At 45.9% G+C, this 22438-nt stretch overlaps 1 protein-coding gene across 1 annotated transcript in view; it reads left to right on the top strand.

Annotated features, from left to right (window-relative positions):
• The first annotated feature begins 12193 nt into the window (after positions 1-12193).
• Positions 12194-22438, top strand: part of LOC123749972 (3-galactosyl-N-acetylglucosaminide 4-alpha-L-fucosyltransferase FUT3-like) — a 247895-nt gene continuing 237650 nt past the window's right edge. Inside the window, exon 1 of the mRNA XM_069326910.1 lies at positions 12194-12294. The gene's annotated coding sequence lies outside the window, so the exon portion shown is untranslated. The remainder of the gene's footprint in view (positions 12295-22438) is intronic.

The raw sequence follows: 22438 nt of genomic DNA, 5'->3' as shown, positions 1-22438 counted from the left end.
ACTTTATCGCACCAAACACTGCACTTGCCAATATTGCACGTAATTACTCCAGGCACCGCACTACACAATATTGCACTTAATCACAGCGAGCACATCACTCTTCAATATTGCACTGAATCACACCGAGCACCGCACTACACAATATTGCACTTAATCACAGCGAGCACTTCGCTCTACAATATTGCACTGAATCACACCGAGCACCGCACTACACAATATTGCACTTAATCACAGCGAGCACCGCACTGCACAATATTGCACTTAGTCACTCCGAGCACCGCACGGGACGTATAACGTCCTAATAGTCACACACAGGGGAAATTATTTACAGGGATCACGCCACTTCACCACCCCTGTCAAACATACTTGACAAGGGGTCGGATCCCGCTGGGGATGCCAATTATGTTACGGCCCTCTCGGGTCGCAACCGGGTTCTTTCTCTGATGTTGTTAGAGGTAGGGTATCCGGCCCCAAGCTAGTAGTGGCTTTCAAGGGATGTGATCCGTAACGCAAGAAAAATAAAAGGGGAAGGGAAATAAAGTCAAAAACTAAATAATATAATTAACACCGTCACCATAAATAATATAAAGATTACACGGGGGGGGGGGGGGGGGTATAAACACTAAAATACACTACGTAGTCTTCCTCTGAAGACTCTAGATGTTCACTGTGCTCACGATGCTAAGCTCTTGGTGCTCTTGTGGCCTCACTATGAATCCTTCGATCCTCTGGAATCTACCCTGGCCACAGGCCAGCCAAATCACAGTTCCACTGGGGGCACCGTCGTGGAGGCCATCAACCACAAGTCCAGCCGGTAGCTGGCAGGTTCCAATCAGTGACGCTGGTTAGGTCACTCCACGATCGATACTAATGTCGCGAACCCTAGTCAGGAGCCTCGTGTGATCCCACAGACCACTCTCCTTGCCACAACACCCCAGTGGTTAAGCGTCTCCACCAGTCAGTCCCGGGTACTACAATCCCTCAACTGCCACGTCACAGGCAGGGTAACACCACAGTGTTCATCCGGGGGGTGACTCACAGCTGCTGCAGCACACACTTGGAGACAAGACGACTGCCTTGGGTAGACTGATCCAACTTCCATTACAGCAGTCCGAGGTCGACTCTGTAATCAAACACGTCATCAGTAATAGGGACACACTAGGGCACCTTACTTACAGGCTTAGACACAAACGCCCGACGTATCCACTCCATAGATGGCATTGCTGTCTAAGCTGCACCTCACCAGAGGTCAGCAGCGGCTGTGTTATGAGCTGATCAGGACGGGAAACTAGACCTTGTGGCTGGTATTTCCTGTCCTCACTTGATGGCGCCGTCCATTTGGAGGGGGTTTCGGGAGCTGACCCACAGATGGCGTGGCCGTCACTGCTCCGTGCTCGGACGTTGGGCTCGGGTCCATAACAACTACTTATTGCTGTTGTTCTGTATACCGAGAAAAGCGTGTAAGTGTCAACCTGAGGAGTGAGAAGTAAACGGAGCAAGCTAAGTGTAGGGGGGAGGGGTATGCAGGAGCTGGTATGGTGTGGGGTATTGTGGTCATTAACCCAGTCACACGACAGACATCAAGAGGTGTACCGCTCCAAGACTCGCTCTCCGCAGCCACTGATATTGACTGAGTTTACTGAGTGATGCTAAATGCTATTTAGATGTTGACACTGATTTGATTTGATAGAAAGAAAATTGAAGACTAGTAGACACCTTTTAGCATGTAAAATGTTTCCCTCATTCAGTAATGTTTAAGTTCTGCCTGTTGTGAGATAAGACAAACTATACTTTCAAAAACACAAGACCGATCAAACGGTCAGCCCTCCCGAACGCTCACCCACTGTGTGCTGATATGTGCCCTGTGTGTGTGTGTCTACTCACCTAGTTGTGCTTGCGGGGGTTGAGCTCTAGCTCTTTGGTCCCGCCTCTCAACCGTCAATCAACAGGTGTACAGGTTCCTGAGCCTATTGGGCTCTATCATATCTACACTTGAAACTGTGTATGGAGTCAGCCTCCACCACATTGCTTCCTAATGCATTCCATTTGTTTGAGTGTGTGTGTGTGTGTGTGTGTGTGTGTACTCACCTATTTGTGCTTGCGGGGGTTGAGCTTTGGCTCTTTGGTCCCGCCTCTCAACTGGTGTTTAGATTACTGATCCTACTGGACTCTATCATATCTAGATTCAAAACTGTGTATGGAGTCAGCCTCCACCACATCACTGCCTAACGCATTCCATCCATTAACTACTCTGACACTGAAAAAGTTCCTTCTAATGTCCCTGTGACTCATGTGGGTACTCAGTTTCCACCTGTGACCCCTTGTTCCCGTAACACCAGTGTTGAATAGTTTTTTCCTTGTCTACCCGGTCGTTTCCCCTAAGGATTTTGTAGGCTGTGATCATGTCTCCCCTTACTCTTCTGTCTTCCAGTGTCGTAAGGTGCATTTCCCGGAGCCTTTCCTCATAACTCATTCCTCTTAGTTCTGGAACTAATCTAGTGGCATACCTTTGAACTTTTTCCAGCTTCGTCTTGTGCTTGACAAGGTACGGGCTCCATGCTGGGGCCCGCATACTCCAGGATTGGTCTTACAGATGTGGTATACAATATTCTGAACGATTCCTTACACAGGTTCCTGAAGGCTGTTCTGATGTTAACCAGCCTCGCATATGCCGCAGACATTATTCTTTTTATGTGGGCTTCAGGAGACAGGTTTGGTGTGATATCAACTCCTAGATCTTTCTCTCTGTCCGTTTCATTAAGTACTTCATCTCCTATTCTGTATCCTGTGTCTGGCCTCCCGTTTCCACCGCCTAGTTTCATTACTTTGCATTTACTCGGGTTGAACTTCAATATCCATTTGTTGGACCATTCACTCAGTCTGTCTAGGTTATCTTCCAGCCTCCAACTATCATCCTCTGTTTCAATCCTCCTCATAATTTTTGCATCATCAGCAAACATTGAGAAACGAGCCTATACCCTCTGGGAGATAATTTACATATATCTCCGCTCGTAACGTCTCGCCAATCTGAGATCTCACCCCTAACACTGACTCAATGTCTCCTGTTGCTTAGGTACTCCTTTATCCAATGGAGTACCTTCCCTTTCACTCCAGTCTGCATCTCCAGCTGTTTCACTAGCCTCTTGTGTGGCATTGTATCAAAGGCTTTCTGGCAATCCAAAAGTATGCAGTCTGCCCACCCTTCTCTTTCTTGCCTAATTTTTATTGCCTGGTTGTAGAATTCAAGTAACCCTGTGAGGTATGACTTGCCATCCCTGAACCCATGTTGATGCTGTGTTACAATATTCTTTCGCTCCAGATGTTCCACTAGCTTTCTTCACACAATCTTCTTCATCAGCTTGCATGGTATGCAGGTTAAGGACACTGGCCTGCAGTTCAGTGCCTCCTGTCTATCCCCTTTCTTGTATATCGGGACTACATTAGCTGCTTTCCAAATTTCTTGCAGTTCCCCTGTTGCCAGCGATTTGTTATACACTATGGAGAGTGGCAGGCACATTTCTTCTGCTCCTTCCTTTAGTATCCAAGGGGAGATTCCATCTGGGCCTATATCCTTTGTCACATCCAACTCTAGTAAACACTTCGTTACTTCCCCGTTGGTAATCTCAAACTCTTCCAGTGGTTTCTGGTTAACTACTCCCTCTCTTATCTCTGGAATTTCTCCTTGCTCTAAGGTGAAGACCTCCTGGAACTTCTTATTCAGTTCCTCATACACTTCCTTGTCGTTTGCAGTGAATCCTTCTATCCCTATCCTTAATTTCATAACCTGTTCTTTTACTGTTGTTTTTCTCCTGATATGGCTGTGCAGCAATTTAGGCTGAGTCTTTGCACATTTTCGTATTGTCTTTCTGCCTCTCTTCTCCACCTGACAAATTCATTACAGGTAACCTGGTATATTTCTCTGCTCTCAAGTGTCCTGATATTCCTATAATTTCTCCACGCCCTTTTACTTTGCTGCTTAGCTAGCCTACATCTCTGATTAAACCATGGGTTTCTCATCTTCATTTCACTGTTTTCCTTTTGGACTGGGACAAACTTGTTTGTTGCTTCCTTGCACTTCTGCCTGATGTAATCCATCATGTAACCACAGGGAAGGGAAAGGTATCACGGGAGGGTGGACAGTAACCACAGGGAAGGGAAAGGTATCACAGGAGGGTGTCAGTAACCATAGGGAAGGGAAAGGTATCACGGGAGGGTGGACAGTAACCACAGGGAAGGGAAAGGTATCACGGGAGGGTGGACAGTAACCACAGGGAAGGTATCACGGGAGGGTGGACAGTAACCACAGGGAAGGTATCACGGGAGGGTGGACAGTAACCACAGGGAAGGTATCACGGGAGGGTGGACAGTAACCACAGGTAAGGTATCACGGGAGGATGGACAGTAACCACAGGGAAGGTATCACGGGAGGGTGGACAGTAACCACAGGGAAGGTATCACGGGAGGGTGGACAGTAACCACAGGGAAGGTAACACGGGAGGGTGGACAGTAACCACGGGGAAGGTTATCTTGAGGTTATCTTGAGATGATTTCGAGGCTTAAGTGTCCCCGCGGCCCGGTCCTCGACCAGTCCTCCACTACCAGGAAGCAGCCCGTGACAGCTGACTAACACCCAGGTACCTATTTTACTGCTAGGTAACAGGGGCATAGGGTGAAAGAAACTCTGCCCATTGTTTCTCGCTGGCGCCTGGGATCGAACCCAGGACCACAGGATCACAAGTCCAGCGTGCTGTCTGCTCGGCCGACCGGCTCCCCAAGATCGAAGATACTGGAGTTAAGTGGTGTAATACAGCTGCAGACACCAGACATTGTTACACTCACGGAGACAAAACTTGAAGGTGTTATTTTAAATGTTGTCATATTCCCAAGGGGCTACTCAATTTGGAGACGGGACTGAAAAATTAGGCAAGGCGATGGCGTTGCTGTGCTGGTGAAAAAACACCTAAAGGTGAACGAAATAATGATTGCCAATCCACGAGAAGTTGACATAATAGCACTAGAGATCTGCCATGAGGATGATAAACTAACGATCATAAATGCATATAGTCCACCGCCAAGCAACACATGGACAAAGAAGGAGCTAGATAGTAAACGAGAGGGTCTTTTAACAATAACGAGAGAGATTATAGCGAGAACGGATGAAGATAGATCACGACTGTTGATTGTCGGGGATTTCAACTTGAAATCCATAGACTGGGAAACATATGAAGCTAGAACAGAGGATTTTTGGACCTGTAAATTTGTACACCTCATCTTGGAAACATTCTTGTATCAACATGTTAAACAAGCTACGAGGATGAGGGAAGGGGACGTCCCCTCCATGCTAGATTTGACATTTACCAGAAAGGAGGAAGAAATATTTGACATTCAATACCTGCCTCATTTGGGTAAAAGTAACCATGTCTTTTTGGGAATAAAGTATGCAATGCATTATAAGCTGCAAGAAAATAAGGAGGTTGAAACAGTTGAAAAACTTGACTTCAGGGGAGGACATTATAGCGACCTCTGAAATTTTTTTAGTGAGTATAATTGGACAGACTTGTTGCTAGGCAAGGAAGTGAATGAGATGTATGTCAAGTTTTGTGAAATATGTGAAAAAGGCACAAAAATTTTTATACCAAAACAGAGATGCAGAACTAGGAAACAGGATTGGTTCAATAGAAATTGCGAGAGGGCTAGAGACCAAAAGGCACAAAAATGGAATCAATACAGGAAGAGGCCAAACCCCCAAACATACCAGCGATACAAAGATGCGAAAAACAACTACACGGCAGTGAGGAGAGAGGCAGAAAGAAATTTTGAAAAAGGGATTGCAGACAAATGTAAAACAGAACCAGGTTTATTCTATAAATTCATAAACAAATTGCAGGTAAAGGATAATATTCAGAGGTTGAAAATGGGAAATAGATTCATGGAAAACGAAAAGGAAATGTATGAAACATTAAATGAAAAGTTCCAAAGTGTGTTCGTACAAAATGAAATCTTCAGGAAACCAGACACAATAAGAATTTCAGAGAACAACATAGAGCACATAGAGGTGTCTAGAGACGAAGTGGAAAGAATGCTCAAGGGCCAAATAAGAACAAAGCAGTTGGTCCAGATGGAGTTTTACAATGGCTTCTGAGAGAATGTGCACCTGAGTGCAGCATTCCACTTTAATTGATTTTTTAGGCATCCCTATTTACATAAGTTGTAGCTGATGTGTGGAAAATGGCTAACATAGTTCCAATCTGGTGCTACATAGCCTTCCCGGTTTGGTGCCTTCTTTTGATAATTACCTTACCTTAGTTCCAATCTACAAAAGTGGCAGCAGGGAAGACCCCCTTAATTAAAGACCTGTATCATTGACAATTGTCGCCAAAATATTGGAAAAAATAATTAAAATTAAATGGGTAGAACACCTGGAGAAAAAGATATAATATCAGACAGACAGTATGGTTTTCGATCTGGAAGATCCTGTGTATCGAATTTACTGAGTTTCTATGACCGAGCCACAGAGTATATAGCTCGATCCCCCCCCCCCTCACCCCCCCCCCCCCCCCTCACCCCCCCCCCCCTCACCCCCCCCCCCCCAAAAAAAAAAAAGTCACAACTTCTGCCACCTGTGGCTAAATAAAATGTTGACAAATTTCATTCCAACTTCACATGCTTAGTGACGGATATGCATTCTCCAGGATGTGGAAGTTACAGTACACGCAAATCCATTTAACAAGGAAAAACCAGAAGTAATTGTCATCTTTTCTTACAGCAGGACATAAGAAATACTGCCATTGGGGCAATGTATTTGTATGATATATAATAAAATAGAGCATAACAACATACCAACTCATTATTATTGTGTGAAATCTGGCCCTCCTTGTGGCACCAGCTGAATATCCACAATGTAGACCCTCCTTACTACTACCTGTGTCCTGGGTGTGTCGGACAGGTGCTTCCATATCTCTATCTCTGATTACCAGGAAATAGATGGTGTTATCGTTATTATCAGTACCAGTTGCCCCCAGTCTCGCATGCATTTATTGAAAAAAAAATTATAAAATATAATTTCTTAACATTCTGGGATAAAAATTCCACGACGCTGATGGCAAATAACCGGAGATATGTTTAAAAATTATCATTATTGTTCGTATTTTGAAAAATACTCTACGTCATCGGGCCCCTTAACCTTTGTGTTGCTCACAGCTAATTAGCATTTGTCCCCCACAGGCGCATACCAAGAAAAAAAAATTCTTCTAGACCTGTTAATGTGTGTAGGAAGGAGGAGGTATCACGGGAGGGTGGACAGTAACCACAGGGAAGGTATCACGGGAGGGTGGACAGTAATCACAGGAAAGGTATCATGGAAGGGTGGACAGTAACCACAGGGAAGGTATCACGGGAGGGTGGACAGTAACCACACGGAAGGGGGCGGTATCACGGGATGGTGGACAGTAACCACGGGGAAGGGGAAGGTATCTCTGGAGGGTGGACAGATACCTTCCCCTTCACCACGGGGAAGGGGGAGGTATCACGGGAGGGTGGACAGTAACCACAGGGAAGGGGAAGGTATCACGGGGAGGTGGACAGTAACCACAGGGGAGGTATCACGGGAGGGTGGACAGTAACCAAAGGGAAGTATTAGGGGCGGGTGGACAGTAACCACAGTAAAGATATCACGGGAGGGTGGACAGTAACCACAGGGAAGGAATAACGGGAGGGTGGAAAGTAACCACAGGGAAAGGAAAGGTATCACGGGAGGGTGGACAGTAACCACAGGGAAGGGGATGGTATAACGGGAGGGTGGACAGTAACCACAGGAAAGGTATCACGGGAAGGTGGACAGTAACCACAGGGAAGGTATCACGGAAGGGTGGACAGTAACCACAGGGAAGGTGGAAGCATCACGGGAGGGTGGACAGTAACCACAGGGAAGGGGGAGGTATCACGGGAGGGTGGACAGTAACTACGGGGAAGGGGGAGGTATCACGGGAGGGTGGACAGTAACCACAGAGAAGCGGAAGGTATCACGGGAGGGTGGACAGTAACCACAGGGAAGGTATCACGGGAGGGTGGACAGTAACCACAGGGAAGGTATCACGGGAGGGTGGACAGTAACCACTGGGAAGGAATCACGGGAGGATGGACAGTAACCACAGGGAAGGTATCACGGGAGGGTGGACAGTAACCACAGGGAAGGTATCACGGAAGGGTGGACAGAAACCACAGGGAAGGTATCACGGGAGGGTGGACAGTAACCACAGGGAAGGTATCACAGGAGGGTGAACAGTAACCACAAGGAAGGTATCATGGGAGGGTGGACAGTAACCACAGGGAAGGTATCACGGGAGGGTGGACAGTAACCACAGGGAAGGTATCACGGGAGGGTAGACAGTATCCAGAGGGAAGGTATCATGGGAGAGTGGACACTAACCAGAGGGAAGGTTTCACGGGAGGGTGGATAGTAACCACAGGGAAGGTGGAGGTATCATGGGAGGGTGGACAGTAACCACAGGGAAGGTGGAGGTATCACGGGAGGGTGGACAGCAACCACAGGGAAGGTATCACGGGAGGGTGGACAGTAACCACAGGGAAGGTATCACGGGAGGGTGGACAGTAACCACAGGGAAGGTGGAGGTATCACGAGAGGGTGGACAGTAATCACAGGGAAGGTGGAGGTATCACGGGAGGGTGGATAGTAACCACAGGGAAGGTGGAGGTATCACGGGAGGGTGGACAGTAACCACAGGGAAGGTATCACGGGAGGGTGGACAGTAACCACAGGGAAGGTGGAGGTATCATGGGAGGGTGGACAGTAACCACAGGGAAGGTGGAGGTATCACGCGAGGGTGGACAGTAACCACAGGGAAGGTGGAGGTATCACGGGAGGGTGGATAGTAACCACAGGGAAGGTGGAGGTATCACGGGAGGGTGGACAGTAACCACAGGGAAGGTATCACGGGAGGGTGGACAGTAACCACAGGGAAGGTGGAGGTATCACGAGAGGGTGGACAGTAACCACAGGGAAGGTGGAGGTATCATGGGAGGGTGGACAGTAACCACAGGGAAGGTGGAGGTATCACGCGAGGGTGGACAGTAACCACAGGGAAGGTGGAGGTATCACGGGAGGGTGGACAGTAACCACAGGGAAGGTATCACGGGAGGGTGGACAGTAACCACAGGGAAGGTGGAGGTATCACGAGAGGGTGGACAGTAACCACAGGGAAGGTGGAGGTATCATGGGAGGGTGGACAGTAACCACAGGGAAGGTATCACGGGAGGGTGGACAGTAACCACAGGGAAGGTATCACGGGAGGGTGGACAGTAACCACTGGGAAGGAATCACGGGAGGATGGACAGTAACCACAGGGAAGGTATCACGGGAGGGTGGACAGTAACCACAGGGAAGGTATCACGGAAGGGTGGACAGAAACCACAGGGAAGGTATCACGGGAGGGTGGACAGTAACCACAGGGAAGGTATCACAGGAGGGTGAACAGTAACCACAAGGAAGGTATCATGGGAGGGTGGACAGTAACCACAGGGAAGGTATCACGGGAGGGTGGACAGTAACCACAGGGAAGGTATCACGGGAGGGTAGACAGTATCCAGAGGGAAGGTATCATGGGAGAGTGGACACTAACCAGAGGGAAGGTTTCACGGGAGGGTGGATAGTAACCACAGGGAAGGTGGAGGTATCATGGGAGGGTGGACAGTAACCACAGGGAAGGTGGAGGTATCACGGGAGGGTGGACAGCAACCACAGGGAAGGTATCACGGGAGGGTGGACAGTAACCACAGGGAAGGTATCACGGGAGGGTGGACAGTAACCACAGGGAAGGTGGAGGTATCACGAGAGGGTGGACAGTAATCACAGGGAAGGTGGAGGTATCACGGGAGGGTGGATAGTAACCACAGGGAAGGTGGAGGTATCACGGGAGGGTGGACAGTAACCACAGGGAAGGTGGAGGTATCACGAGAGGGTGGACAGTAATCACAGGGAAGGTGGAGGTATCACGGGAGGGTGGATAGTAACCACAGGGAAGGTGGAGGTATCACGGGAGGGTGGACAGTAACCACAGGGAAGGTATCACGGGAGGGTGGACAGTAACCACAGGGAAGGTGGAGGTATCATGGGAGGGTGGACAGTAACCACAGGGAAGGTGGAGGTATCACGCGAGGGTGGACAGTAACCACAGGGAAGGTGGAGGTATCACGGGAGGGTGGATAGTAACCACAGGGAAGGTGGAGGTATCACGGGAGGGTGGACAGTAACCACAGGGAAGGTATCACGGGAGGGTGGACAGTAACCACAGGGAAGGTGGAGGTATCACGAGAGGGTGGACAGTAACCACAGGGAAGGTGGAGGTATCATGGGAGGGTGGACAGTAACCACAGGGAAGGTGGAGGTATCACGCGAGGGTGGACAGTAACCACAGGGAAGGTGGAGGTATCACGGGAGGGTGGACAGTAACCACAGGGAAGGTATCACGGGAGGGTGGACAGTAACCACAGGGAAGGTGGAGGTATCACGAGAGGGTGGACAGTAACCACAGGGAAGGTGGAGGTATCATGGGAGGGTGGACAGTAACCACAGGGAAGGTGGAGGTATCACGCGAGGGTGGACAGTAACCACAGGGAAGATGGAGGTATCATGGGAGGGTGGACAGTAACCACAGGGAAGGAATCACGGGAGGGTGGACAGGAATCACAGGGAAGGTGGAGGTATCACGGGAGGGTGGACAGTAATCACAGGGAAGGGGAAGGTATCACGGGAGAGTGGACAGTAACCACATGGAACGGTAAGGTATCACGGGAGCGTGGACAGTAACCACAGGGAAGGAATCACGGGAGGGTGGACAGTAACCACATGGAAGGGGAAGGTATCACGGGAGCGTGGACAGTAACCACAGGGAAATAGAAGGTATCACGGGAGGGTGGACAGTAATCACAGGGAAGGTATCACGGGAGTCCAGAGATCCCATTACAATGGTTGTACTCTTCAAATCCCTTGTGTTGTCCCGTCTTGAGTACTGCTCAGTACTCACTTCCCCCATCAGAGCAGGAGAGATTGCTGAAATTGAGGGAATACAGAGAACATATACGGCACGCATAGACGAGATAAAGCACCTAAATTATTGGGTTCGTCTCAAAGCTCTCCAAATGTACTCACTAGAAAGGAAACGAGAGATACCAAATAATATACACATGGAAAATACTGGAGGGACAAGTCCCAAATCCCCTCAGTAAAATAACAACGTACTGGAGTGAACGACATGGAAGAAACTGCAGAATAGAACCAGTGAAGAGCAGAGGTGCCATGGGCACAATCAGAGAACACTGTATGAACATCAGAGGTCCACGGTTGTTCAACGTCCTACCAGCGAGCATCAGAAATATTACAGGAACAACCGTGGACATTTTAAAGAGGAAACTAGATTGTTTCCTTCAAGGAGTGCCGGACCAACCGGGCTGTGGTAGGTATTAAAGGTTCCACGGGAGGGTGGACAGTAACCACAGGGAAGGTTCCACGGGAGGGTGGACAATAACCACAGGGAAGGTTCCACGGGAGGGTGGACAGTAACCACAGGGAAGGGGAAGGTTCCACGGGAGGGTGGACAGTAACCACAGGAAAGGGGAAGGTATCACGGAAGGGTGGACAGTATCCACAGGGAAGGGGAAGGTATCACGGGAGGGTGGACAGTAACCATAGGGAAGGGATAGGTTTCACGGGAGGGTGGACAGTAACCACAGGGAAGGTATCACGGGAAGGTGGACAGTAACCACACGTAAGGGGAAGGTATCACGGGAGGGTGGACAGTAACCACAGGGAAGAGGAAGGTATGACGGAAGGGCTGTTACCCTTGGAGCAGGCTGCGGGCCGCTCCAAGCAACAGCCTGGTGGACCAAACTCTCACAAGTCAAGTCTGGCCCCAGGCCGGGCTTGGGGAGTAGAAGAACTCCCAGAACCCCATCAACCAGGTATCAACCAGGTATCAACCAGGGAGGGTGGACAGTAACCAGAGGGAAGGGGGAGGTATCACGGGAGGGTGGACAGTAACCACGGGGAAGGGGGAGGTATCACGGGAGGGTGGACAGTAACCACGGGGAAGGGGTAGGTATCACGTGAGGGTGGACAGTAACCACGGGGAAGGGGGAGGTATCACGGGAGTGGGGGCAGGAAACAGGTGTCAGTAGAGATCATCCCGTAGTGAGCGGTGGATGGTGCGGGCGAGGCCGGCCACGCTTGAAGTGTACACTCACACTTACAGGGTGTGCTTCTCTCTCCTGCTTCTCCTGGTAAGCTTCTGGGGAAAGTCTAGAGAGACTACTGCTTCTCTTTATTTATATTACATTTCCTGCTGAACTGACTCAGTATTATCATTTTCAGATGGTATTTAAAACTTCAACCTAAAGGTAATTAGGAAAGAAAAGAAATTTCAAGAGATGTTTAAGGTTTAATATTTACAGTGTAATTAAGCACTTTGTAAATATTACTGTGTAGTTATTAGATAACGTGCTTTTTGTTTTTTTATGAATATAATTGTAGAGGAGGGCATTTATTGCTTCTGTTGGTTGTGATGGAGGAGTGCTATTATAACTATTGTTCTGGTAGAGGGTGGTGCTATTATGGTGACTGGTAGTTGTGATGGGGGGTGCTGCTATTGCTACTGTAGTTGTGATGAGGGTGTGCTGCTATTACTACTGGTAGTTGTGGTAGGGGGTGCAACTATTGTTTCTAGTAATTATGAAGTGGGTGTGCTACTGGTAGTTGTGATGAGGGAGTGCTACTATTGCTACTAGTAGTTATGGTTCTACAGGTAACACTTGTGGTTCTGTGATACTGTTGCTGCTGGTAGTTGTAATTGTGGGTGGTACTATTCCTACTAGTAGTTGTGATATGGGAGTGCCACTATTGCTATTAGTATTATGATTGCGAAATGCTATTGTTGCTACTGGTAGTTGTGTAGAGGGTGTGCTACTGGTAGTTGTGATGTGGGTGTGCTACTGGTAGTTGTGATGTGGGTGTGCTACTGGTAGTTGTGATGTGGGAGTGCTACTGGTAGTTGTGATGTGGGTGTGCTACTGGTAGTTGTGATGTGGGTGTGCTACTGGTAGTTGTGATGTGGGTGTGCTACTGGTAGTTGTGTAGAGGGTGTGCTACTGGTAGTTGTGTAGAATGTGTGCTACTGGTAGTTGTGTAGAATGTGTGCTACTGGTAGTTGTGTAGAGGGTGTGCTACTGGTAGTTGTGATGTGGGTGTGCTACTGGTAGTTGTGTAGAGGGTGTGCTACTGGTAGTTGTGTAGAATGTGTGCTACTGGTAGTTGTGTAGAGGGTGTGCTACTGGTAGTTGTGATGTGGGTGTGCTACTGGTAGTTGTGATGTGGGTGTGCTACTGGTAGTTGTGTAGAGGGTGTGCTATAGGTAGCTGCGTAGTGGGTGTGCTACTGGCAGTTGTGTAGAGGGTGCTACTGGTAGTTGTGATGGGGGAGTGCAATTATTGCAACTTGTAGTTGTGGTTCCACAAGTAATAGTTGTGGTTCTTCTCCGGTCCCGACCACAGCGGTCTCCGGGTTTGGAGTCCCTGTGCCGTCTTTCACCAGCCTCGAGGTCAACTCCGGAGCTCACAGTTCCCGCGACGGCGCTGGAACCAATCGTATTGACCTTTGCCTTTCCATTGGAGACTTTCGGCGCCGAGGAGACTTGCTGCTTGGGTGACAGCTTCTCCTCCATATCAACCTACCCTGGCTTTGCGACCTGGAGACCCACTCCAGACCGACAATCAGAGCACAACTCCATAGCCTCCTGAGACTGATGGATGCCTACTAGTTTTGATGGGGGAGCGCTATTCTTTCTTCTGTTAGTTGAGATAGGGGAAGTGCTACCATTAGTTTTGATACGGGTTTTGTTACTATTATTACTGTTAGTTGTGATGAGGGCGTGCTATTGTTGCTAATGGTAGTTATTACTCTACATGAGCTATTACCTCTTCTTCAATAGCACTCCCTCTCACACATATGCGTGCATATGTGTGTGGGTAAATAAACACTCAGGAAGGATTAATCAGGTTGACTCTACCACAGGTGTTGTTGACTCTTCCACAGGTGTTGTTGACTCTCCCGCAGGTGTTGTTGACTAAGGAAGGTTGTGGTATGTGACGTGAGGCAAATGTCATTATCCCTTTCCTAACCCCCCCCCCCCCTCCGCACTCACTGCCGCCCTCACCCCCTCCCCCACAGCTCCCCCTTGTCCATATCTTCCCTTACACCCTCTCTGCTCCCCCACATTTCATACCCTCACTTTCTCCTCCTTTCACTTAATTTCTGAGAAATTTACCACAAATAATAATAATGCTTAATGATTTAATAAGCCTTCTTTACATTCATGCTCAGAGGCCTCGGGGGTAGAAATATTACAAGCATATTCTTAAATATTCTCCGTACATCTCGTTATGCGTTCTTACTTGTTTCTTCCGCATTTTGCATATTCTTATACATTCTCTTCACTTATTGTTACGCATTCTCCATGTTCTTAAATGCTCTCTAAATGTTCTTTCCACATTTGTATGTTCTCGCCATGTTCTCCTAATTTTCACAGCATGTTCTTTGCACACTTCATATGTTCTCTCCATATTCTCAGAATGTTCTTAAATGGTCTCTGCACAACTTTGTACACGTTATTTATGTTCTCTTTACGTTATTCACGTCTTTGCATGTTCTCTGTTTTCATTTCATATTCTAACATGTTCTCTGTTTGTTTCTTTAAACCAGATGTACTATTACATCTTTGGACAATAACTAGTTCTTTGATACATACTATCAACCACATTACTATTTCTCAACAAATTATTTATTTACCAATTTATTTAATTACAAATTGTTTAGTCATTTACTAATTATTTTATTTAGTTACAGATTTTATCGGCAAAACTTTTGCTCGTTTATATAAATATTTGTAAAATTCTCACTGCATTTCTCTTTATCAACTTAATATCTCTTACTAATACTGTTCTTAAACAAAACTACATTTCATGCAGTAATAAATTTAGTATGATGCACTTTTCATGTGTCATCTTAAATAAGGATTCACTGCACTAACAAAATTGTCAAGTATAACTTTCTTCATAATATTTCTAAACTAAATAACTCTTTTAAACATCTTTCCACATCAAAGGATACTCTGCAATTCATCAATGATATTCTCCAAAACATCTCCAAGATACCTTTATGCATCAAAATATACTCTCAGAGACATCAAGCATATTCCCCCAAGGTATCTTCTTGTAACAAAGGTTACTCTCCTTATCCTCTATATGCACGAAGAATTCTTTCAGCGACATCAAGGATACTCTCTGAGACATCTTTGTGTTTCATTTATATGCTCCGAAACATCTTCACACATTAAAAGACACTATCGGTGATGTATTTATGTAACATGGATACACTCAGTGACATCAAAAGTATTCTCTAAGACACCTTCATGCATCATAAGATGATCTACAAAACATTTTTATATAACAAGGCTACTTTCCAGGAAATCTCACTCATTAACACACCTTAATTAAGAATTGCACCTCCTTCATTAATCAAGGGTAACTTTATCAAGTCATATGTAACATTTACTATTTACGTTCTAAGTCAATTATTCTATAACATATTTAATCGATCATTTCTGTTAAACTTACTAAATGTCTTTATGAAGTCACAAACAACTTTAAGTATTATATCAAGTTAACTTGTGCAACCTTTCATAATATTTCATACATTTATGTATTAATAAACATATGATTCAATTAAAAATGAATTTAAATAACAAACTTTTATGTAGTAAGGTTTCACTAAGACATTTACAGTGAAAACTTGTTATTAACATTTAATATCACACATTTGTGATATTGAATAGATGTGTGATTAACATTTCATCACATATCTCAATTATATCACTTACAAAATTACCTCATTTCTCTGTAACATATCAATCATTTCTTATCATGTAATTTCTATTAAGCAGTTTTTCTGTCATATATATATTGTTAAGACAAACTTTTTCCAAAGACATATCTTGTAATGTTGTACAATTTGTTTAAGGAATACTCTCTATCAACTTAATACAAAGGTATATGTAATTTTTCTTACCTACCTTACTTAACTTACCTAACTTTCATAACTTCCACTACCTGTCTTATCCTACCTAACCCATCTTACCTATCCTCACCTGCATGATGTAACTTAACATAACTTCCTTAACCTTACTTACATAACTTACCTTCCAGATGGAACTAACATAACATCATTAATCTAATCTACCTGACATAACTTACCTATCCTCACCTTCCTGAAGTATCTTACAATAACTTCCATGACCTAACTTACATAACCTCACCTACCTAACCTCACCTACCTAACCCAACTTACCTAACCTCACCTACCTAACCAAACTTATCTAACATCACCTACTTAACCCAACTTACCTAATCTCACAATCCTAACCCATGTTACCTAACCTCACCTACCTTACTTTCATAACTTATAGCTGGACTTGTGATCCTGTGGTCCCGGGTTCGATCCCGGGCGCCTGCAAGAAACAATGGGCAGAGTTTATTTTACCCTATGCACCTGTTACCTAGCAGTAAAATAGGTACCTAGGTGTTAGTCAGCTGTCACGGGCTGCTTCCTGGGGATGGAGGCCTGGTTGAGGACTGGGCCGCGGGGACACTAAAGTCCCGAAATCATCTCAAGATAACCCAACCTAACTTACTTAACCTCTCCAACCTGATGGACCTTAACATAACTTCCATAATCTATCCTACCTGACATAACTTACCTAACTTACATAACTTACCTAACGTAAAAGAACCTCCCCTACCTAACCTAACTTACATATCTTACCTAACATAACATAACTTTCCCGACCTAGCCTAACCTAACTTACATAACTTGAGCATAAACTTATATAATATAAACCAAACATAGACTTGTACATGTGCACATACTCTCAATTCATTTACTTACTCACTTTCTCAAACTTTCATAAGTTTTCCTGTATATACAAATTCTCTCAAAACTACACAAATTATATAAACTTAGTCAAACATGTAAATACTTACATATATTCATATACTAACACAGATCACATGCACTCATAGAGAAACTAGCACAACTCTCACAAACACTTAGCCACTTTAAGAAACTCTTACACAGATACTAATTTCAGAACATTACAAAAATGCACAGTCAACTATTTTACTTATAGCGTCTAAATCTTTCCAATTCTTATTATCATTCCCCTCTGTTAGTTCTGCTTTCAATCTCTAATATTCTATATAAAGGGTTGCTTGAGCATGCTTCTCCCAACCATTTAGGCTGGACGGTAGAGCGCCGGTCTCGCTTCATGCAGGTCAGCGTTGAATTCCCGGCCCTGCCCCAAGTCGCTAGGCATCATTCCTCCCCCCCCCCAACCCCCACTCCCCACGCCGTCCCATCCTATATCCTTATCCTGACCCTTTCCAAGTGCTATATAGTCGTAATGGCTTGGCGCTTTCCCTTGATAGTTCCCTTCCTTTGAGCATGCTTCCCCGTACCTAACGAAACCCAGACCTATCCCAACCAGCCCTAACCTATTTACAACATCTAATCTTTCCATACTTTCTTAATACATTTAATATACTATTTCTTCTCATTCATCACTTTTATTTTTAAGTTCCAAACATAGAGCCCATTTATTCAATAACCTCTGTTAAGGTTTTATTTTTCACCAATATATGCATTAGATCAGTTGAATATATGTTTCCTGCAGGACATATGTTTGTCAATCCATGTTTCTTTTACATTTGTTACATTATCAGGGGATATTTGTTAAAGATGGATGCTTAAACTTTTCAAAGATTTTGTTAAAATTGGGTTATTTTTACATTTCAAGTGATAATGGCTAAAGATGAGTGTTCATGCATTTTCAAGGGATATTGGTTAAAGATGGTGTATTAAGCATTTTCAGGTAATCACCGGAGGGGTGGACAGTAACCACAGGGAAGGTATCACGGGAGGGTGGACTTTAACCACAGGGAAGGTATCTCGGGAGGGTGGACAGTAACCACAGGGAAGGTTGAGGTGTCACAGGAGGGTGGACAGTAACCACAGGGAGGGGGAAGGTATCCTGGAAGGGTGGACAGTAACCACAGGGAAGGGGAAGGTATCAAGGGAGGGTGGACATTACCACTGGGAAGGGGAAGGTATTATGGGAGGGTGGACAGTAACCACAGGGAAGATATCACGGGTGGGTGGACAGTATCCACAGGGAAGGGGAAGGTATCACGGGAGAGGGGACAGTAACCACAGGGAAGGGGATGGTATCACGGGAGGGTGGACATTAACCACAGGGAAGGGGGAAGGTATCACGGGAGGGTGGACAGTAACCACAGGGAAGTGGGAGATATCAAGGGAGGGTGGACAGTAACCACAGGGAATAATTACAGGAGGGTGGACAGTAACCACAGGGAAGTAGGATCTATCACGGGAGGGTGGACAGTGTGACGGTGTTCCCCCCCTTATATTTCTCCCACGCCTGCAGTAAGAGTCATGTCCACTTTACCCGAGCGTTCTCTACGTCACAGGCAGCAGTTTGGTATATGTGGGAGAAAGTAGTGTTCTCGAAGTGCCGAGAAATTTATAAAAGAAGAGTATTTTGGGCTGTGGTTTAGGCCCTTTAGGAAGCCAATATGGCGCTGGCTCTTCTGTTTTGCCGCCAAAACTGTGTGACGTCAGTGACACCAGATTGGTCACCGACAGCGACGTGGCACAGGGAGCCAATGAAAACCTCCCGTGGCGAATATGACGTCACGAAGGAAGGGGGGTCCGGTCATCGCGCCGCGCTGGCGCCATCAGTCTAAGACAGCACGTCAAGGAGGTCAGACGTGCGCTGGGGGGTCCTGTCAGTTGGACAGTTTACCCCGACTCCAGAGGATTTACGCATCACCCGTGGTCTGCCATCACCTGTGGGGTCTTCCTTCGTTCATGTGTTGGACCAGAGAAGGGATTGACAGAATATTGAGAAACAAGTGCTCCAGGAACAGGTGTTGTGCTGGTGAAGACTAGGCAGCGACGTATGCGACGGCTGATAGCTTCACAGTGATGACGTAGTGGCTGGGCCAATCCTCCGGAGGGAATCAGTCTGACACAACACGTCAAGGTGGTTGGACGTGCGAAGATTGGTCCTGTCAGTTTGACAGTTGTTTCCCGCTCCCGTGGATTTTACGCATCACCCGAAGTCTGCAAGTACTCTGTGAGGTTTTCCTTCGTTCATGTGTTGGACCAGAGAGGGAATCGACGGGATATTGAGCAACAAGTGCTCCAGGACAGGTACTGTGCAAGAAGAAGTGAAGTCTGTGCAGTGACGTATGCGACGTCTGAGGCAGTTCACCCGTTTGTGACGTCGTAGTGGCTGGACCGAGCCACCTGGAAGCAGTGGAAGAAGAAAACTATTCGGGAATCCGAACGACTGCCGCCGAGACGTAGGCAGGCAGCCGTAGCTGGGAGGAGAAGTTGACGGCCGGGAAACCGACTCCAACCCTACAAGAAGTCGAGGAGGAGCACGGACCTGCAGTGAAAAGGCACGGAGACGACGCGCTTATGGTGGGACGTTGATTGAGTTCCTGGGGGACACGACAGGGTGTGTGTGGGGGCGTTTCCTACACGAGGCAGGAGCCAGGACCAGGAGCTACAACTCAACTCTCACCGGAGGATAGGTGGAAGTAGGTGATTCTAGTTTTCCTCCCAATTCCCCTTTAGTCAGCTATATTATTTAGCCAGAGTATTTTGTATGTCGTGAGCAAGGCTCACCTATGTCACAGTAAGACACCAGTGTGCAGAGTGGGACTACATAGAGTACCCGCGATATTTATTACTATTATTGGTGTGTGCAGGCACCCGGAGTAATTGATGAATTTACTGTGTTGACAATGTCTTCCATGAGACTTTAATATGAACAGTTAGTGAGAGAGTATATATATATAAATATGCCAGTATTTGGAGTTAGGCTATGTGCCCAGTAACTATGTTATTACCATTATTGATGTCTATGATTCATCCATATATATATATATATATATATATATATATATATATATATATATATATATATATATATATATATATATATATATATATATATATATATACATATACATATATATATATATATATATATATATATATATATATATATATGTATATATATATATATATATATATATATATATATATATATATATATATATATATATACATATATATATATATATATATATATATATATATATTGTGACGGTAACGCGTTGGTGTTCGGCTGTTTAAGGCTAGGGGTATGGCCTCGTCACATAGTTATAAAAAAAAATAGAAAAACTGGAACTTCGTCTGTGGTAAGGTAAGGAGAAGACACACAAAACACAAGTAAACTTTAACAATGAAATTTTAATTACGTTAAATAAATCAAAACATGAAAATAATGCACAAACAAATTCTTATAATAAAATCAATCAAAATAATAAGAATACTTAAATGACACAATGAAAAGTTACGTTAAGGCAAAATAACAAGAAGTGCAACACAAAAGTTAAGTGGGAGGTGCTGGAATATTGGCTTAAAGCCACCACCTCTCTCAGTACACGCTAACGTCTAGCTGGGAGGAGTGCTGGCTACGAAAGCACGGAACATTCTGAGGACTGATGTTGGGGCGACCCCAGACATCAGGTAGTATTGGGGGGCGAGGCAGGTGCAGCCAGACCGGCGACCAATCAGCGGAGCCGTAGCGATCAACGGGTAGTTTGGTGGTTGGAGTTCGAACAGGTGGCTGGTTGCATACGTTTCTGCTCACCCTGGCAAGCCTTGCTGGTGCTGGTGTTGTTGTCGTTGTTGGACATTTCTTCCATAGTCTTTTTATATAATTGTGAAGACGTAATTTTGGAGGGAAGAGCAGGCTCAATCTCTTGAAGGAGATTATCGTCACAACTCTCCCCCGAAGCCTGCGGTTCTGGAAGAAGTACGTCGTTATGTGGTGGAGTAATGGATGGAGTCGCTTCTACTTCATAAACTCTGGAGAGATCATGGGCTAAGATGTTGTCAGACTCTTGGTATAGCGTGTCTCCAGGTTGAATTTCTGCAGGTAGCAAGCCCATAGTAGAAGACGTTGAGATGAGAAGTGGGCGTGCTGCAGGAGGTGTAGGGTGGTGTGGTCCGTATTGATGGTGGACCGAGCACTTTTCAGGTGTGGAGTGAAGTGCTGAAGCTTCAGGATGAGGAAGAGTAGCTCCTTGCCAATTGTTCCGTCGTTCCTTGTAGCAGTAGTCGCTGACAGGTGTATTCTTCTCGCCTCGTTGCTGCATCACGACACCACCCACGTCGGTACCATTGGCGTCGACATGGAGGATGAAGGGCTTATCTGACGAGGTGAGAGTGGAATTAGAAGAGGGCATAGGAGCACGATTATTATCCTGAAAGCATTTGGGAAGATCATTAAGGATTTTGGAATTAGAAAGCGCCGACTCCTTGTCAGTGCTTTCGGGAGAAGAAGCCGGGATGGTCTCACTGTGGATGTAGGGTTCTGTGAAGGTAGAACAATTAATCAAGACAGTGGGAGGAGTACCATTATATTGCTTCAGGAGGTTGACGTGGCACAGCTGGGTCTTCCGCCGCCTATCTGGAGTCTCTATCACATAATTATTATTATTCCTGCACTCTTTGACGCAGTAGGGTCCTGAAAATCTGTTCTGTAAAGGTGAACCTGGGATAGGGAAATAAGCAAGGACGAAGTCTCCCGGCTTGAATTTTCTTACTTTGCTGGTCTGGTCGTAATGAGTCTTCATTCTCACCTGGGCTTTCAATAGATTATCATGAGCAAAGCGGTGGACTCTCTCTAGAATGTGTTGAAGGTTTTGAAGAAACTGGGGCACATTCTGATGCTCACTGAAGGTGGCATCTCTGAGAGAGTCTTTGAAAGCCTTAAGGGGAGTACGGCACTTACGGCCGTAGAGCATCTCATAAGGAGATACTCCTAGGGACTCATTGGGGAGACTTCTGAAAATACACATTATTAGGTCAATCTGCTTATCCCAATCCTTTAAGGTTTCACTACAAAACTTTTTCAAGAGTGCTTTGATGGTCTGATGACTACGTTCAAGAGAACCCTGTGAAGCAGGATGATAGGGGCTGGACAATACCTGTTTGATGTTGAACTCCTCCAGTGTCCTTTTGAAGAGATCACTGGTGAAGTTGGTGCCACAGTCACTTTGAATCTCCCTGGGAAATCCGTATTGAGTGAAGATCTTCAGTAGATGTTTGATAACCGTAGCAGCCGTGATGTTCTTCACTGGAACTGCTATGGGAAATCTGGTGGTAGGACACAGGATGGTTAGGATGTAGGCGTTACCTGAACTGGTCCGAGGTAAAGGA

This window comes from Procambarus clarkii, chromosome 19 (assembly GCF_040958095.1).
Source record: "Procambarus clarkii isolate CNS0578487 chromosome 19, FALCON_Pclarkii_2.0, whole genome shotgun sequence".
Taxonomy (NCBI): domain Eukaryota; kingdom Metazoa; phylum Arthropoda; class Malacostraca; order Decapoda; family Cambaridae; genus Procambarus; species Procambarus clarkii.
This window is presented reverse-complemented; position numbering and strand designations above follow the sequence as displayed.